Below are 3812 nucleotides of genomic sequence, written 5' to 3' on the forward strand. Positions count from 1 at the left end.
CCCCCCTGGGGGGTGATTTCTTGTTTTCTGTCTCTATGTCTCTCTCTGTCAGGCGAGTGCACGTGCCCTATAGCAGAAACCTCCCCAAAAAAAAAAAAAAGGAAAAAAAAAAGAAACCATGGTGAATAATTTTTTCATGAAAAAAAAACAATCTAAAGTTTTTAATTGAAACTGTACAAGGAAATTATTTATAGACATAGAAAAAATTAATAGTTTATTTACACTTTGTTGTATCTTACTTGGTTTGTAACCCAAAGAAATTGCCAGCATGGTGAACTGAAGGACCAACTGTGCCATTTCTTTCTTCCCTAGGAGAAAAGAAAGTAGCTTTTCAGAGAAATGACTGAAGATGAATAATATAAAGTTTTAAAACCTGAAAGCTCCACCAATGAAGCAGATTAAAATGTATTTTTTACCACCTGGTTAAAAACTAAAACAATTTTGATGCCATGTGTAAAAGAATGAAGATGACTATATTTGAGGATGAATGGTGGCAGACCTTCCCCCCCAGAAAAACAGTATTAAGAACTCAATAAGAGAATGCTGGACTTTTGGTCAAATATTATTCAAGCACCTACTACATACAAGGCATTGATCCTAGGCAAGTGGTTTCTCAAGAAAACCAAGATGCTGTTGTTGCTTGCAGGAACTTATATCTGGGTAGGGGGGTGCTAAGGATGACACGTGGACACAAGTGGCTATAAAGTGAGGTGCAAAGGGCTAAGTGCTTTAACAGATAGATGTCTGAGATGTGGCAGGAATTTCATCTTCTATTGACCTAGAGCAGTGTTCCATAGGATCACTCTATCCCAGGAAGAATGTACTGAGAGTGTCACATATCAACAGAGAACACACAGCAGGCATTTCCATTCCCTTTGCTAACCACTTGAAGTGAATTCAAATGTATCTCAAACAAGGAATCGCCATTACTAACTGAGGAAAGGAACACCCTGAAACTATGTTTTGTGAAAACAAAAACAAACAAATAAACAAACAGAAACTGAGAAGGATGTGGAATCACACCTGCTGGAGGACAGACACAGTGTTAAAAGTTCCAATATTGTGGGACCAGCAAATGACATAATGGTTACGTCACTGGACTCCCACATGGCCAACCGCAATTCAAGTCGCAGACCTGGAGGCTTGCTGGGCACATGTTCATGCATGCCCAAAATCTCGAGAGGAGAAGAGAGAAGAAGGGGTTGTGGCGTGGCCATCCCCCCTGGGGGGGGGGTGGTTTTTCGCTTTCTGTCTCTCCGTCTCTCTTGCTGTCTGTTTGGCAAGTCCACACGCTATACAGCAAAAATATTTCTTTAAAAAAAAAATTCCAGTATCGTAAAGGAAAACCATTTCAGACGCTCTAGGAATAGGTCCCAGAGAGGCAATTAGAAAGCCCTTAATATAAAAGAGCTCAGAAGCATTTATAAGAATGTGCCCAAGAGAAGTCTATTTATGGGATTATTATCACTAAAATTGCTTTCTTCTTTAATTAAGACTCCAGGTCTTTCGAAACAAAAAAGATTTCATTGTCTTCCTGGCAACTTTTGGCTCTGAATCACCTGGGAAACCAATGTGTACATGTAGATAGTATCAACCTTTCAGGATGAATGGTAAGCAAATCTGTAACAGTCACCTGGATGGTTCTAAATATCTGGATGGTTGATGAAAGCGTATTTAGTTTGGTGCCAACATCACTATCTCAGGGCAGTCTACTTTGACTCCACAAGTAGAGTTCCACTTCCCTTTTCTTATACTCACACTTTCCCTCTGCATTTTAATTATCTATTCACTTGCATGTCTTCTCAGCAAGTTTTAATTTGGGGGAGAAAGACACTATCTTCCTCTTGCTCATCAGTGTTTCCACAGTGTCTACCATAGTGCCTGATGTGTTACTACCCACTCAATAAATATTCAATGAATGAATGAGCAGTAGGGCGCCTCATGGCAGGCCTCACTAAGTAGAGTGTGTTCTCATGCATGCAGTGGGAAAATAGCTCTGCCAAGGGGCAGCTAATACCTTAGAGATTTTCCTAACTAGGTGGCACAGTAGCTTCAGCTGCACTGGTGTTCAAGTTGTTTTTACATAATAGGTGCTAATGCCTGTTAATTTCTAACACCCTCATAATTAAATTGGTAGAAATTATACTCCATTCTCACCAACCCCTACTCAGCTGTAGGTTTCTGCAGGCAGTAACAGCATCCTGGTCTTCCTGAGATCCCACTTACCAATGACCAATGCCTTGTGTTTACTAGGTGAGTGTATAGTAATGTCCAGCCAATGTATCAAGCTTCAATGTGGTTTTATTGAGCTCTCAATATTGTTTTAGTGGAATGTAAAGTCTACCATAATTCTTTGTCAAAGAAGACATATTCACTTTTTTTGTATATGGGACAAATATTGTTTCATTTTTTTTAACCAAGTGGTAAAAATGTATAAATTAAACTAGACCGATTAGCTCAGAGAACCTTTCAGGTTTTTAAAACTTCACATTTGTTCATCTCTAGTAATTTTTCCTTATGTCAGTTGAGGATGGTCAGGAGTGGGGATGGGGAAGTCACTTGATATCCTATGCCATTTTAGTGCCAAAATGAGGACCTTCAAGCCCAGCTGATACAGCACCTACATGTTAAAGATGGAGAAACTGCAGCATAACAGGAGATAGTTGTAGTCTCCAAGACACAAGCTCTCACAATCTTTCATACCCATGTCTACAAACAGCCTGCTTAACACTCTTCCTTACATTCAATTGCCTCTCCTATGAGCTCTGAAACTCAACAGGCCAGGGTTTTAATGGCAGCTCCATGAAGGAAGTATTTGTGTAGCTTGAGCAGGTCCCTTCCCCCCCTTTGCACCTCCATTTCTTTACTGGGAAAATTGGCTTTATAATGCATGACTCGCAGGGCCCTTCAGCTGGCTTTGGAGGAAACAGTCATGTTATGTGTCTCACAGGGTGCCAGGAACAGGATTGGTTCCCAACTCTTAACTGGTTTCCCCTTGTCCCAGGCATATGAGGCCACTCAGGACAAGCAGAGAAGAACAGAGTGTCCTCAGTGATTTACAAGGGTCAGCTATGTGGAGGAGCCCAGCTGCTCAGACCCACCTCACACCTCAGAGTTCAGTTCAGAGCTCAATCCTGCATCCATGTGATCTTGCTCTGAAGAGACTCTCCTCACTCACTGCTAAAATCTCCCAAGGAAACGTAGCCTTCAAAACACACTTTCTAATTTTCCTAGTAAAATGAATGAAAGAACCTTTTGGGGAATAAAGTGATTTCTTTTTAGCTCCCATTTGTTTACTTTTCTATAAACTCCCAAGATGGCTTCCATGTTAGCTGTTAATCACACCATCTGTTCAAACAGTACTTCAGTAAATGATTCAATTCATACTTTTCTTCTCAAAGAATCTTTTTAAGGACAGTGTTTATATCTCTGTTATCTTTCATTTGGCAATGTAGTGTGAGATGAGCTATTTTAACTTTGCTATCATTGTAAACACAGATTGAATTTCCCATTTTCTTACCATACAGAAAACAGGACAACTTCTCTGCATTTATTCCACTTGACTCGTGGTATGCAGTGGGACATGGGGGCGTAACTGGATAGAGATTCTATTTTTAAAGGAAAAAAATATATAAAGACAGGAAGTTCTGGACAATATTTCTTTGGAAATCTTGAATCTGGTGACAATTAATATATTCCAGCTACCTGAGACTATTCAGGCCAAGTAATAGGGAACAGTGGCTTAGTGGTTGAGATGGGTCAGCTCTATTGAGGGGAGAGTATGAGAAGACCTCCTTACTTATGTCTCCAGA

This window comes from Tupaia chinensis, unplaced genomic scaffold (genome assembly GCF_000334495.1).
Source record: "Tupaia chinensis unplaced genomic scaffold, TupChi_1.0 Scaffold140308_1, whole genome shotgun sequence".
Taxonomy (NCBI): Eukaryota; Metazoa; Chordata; class Mammalia; order Scandentia; family Tupaiidae; genus Tupaia; species Tupaia belangeri.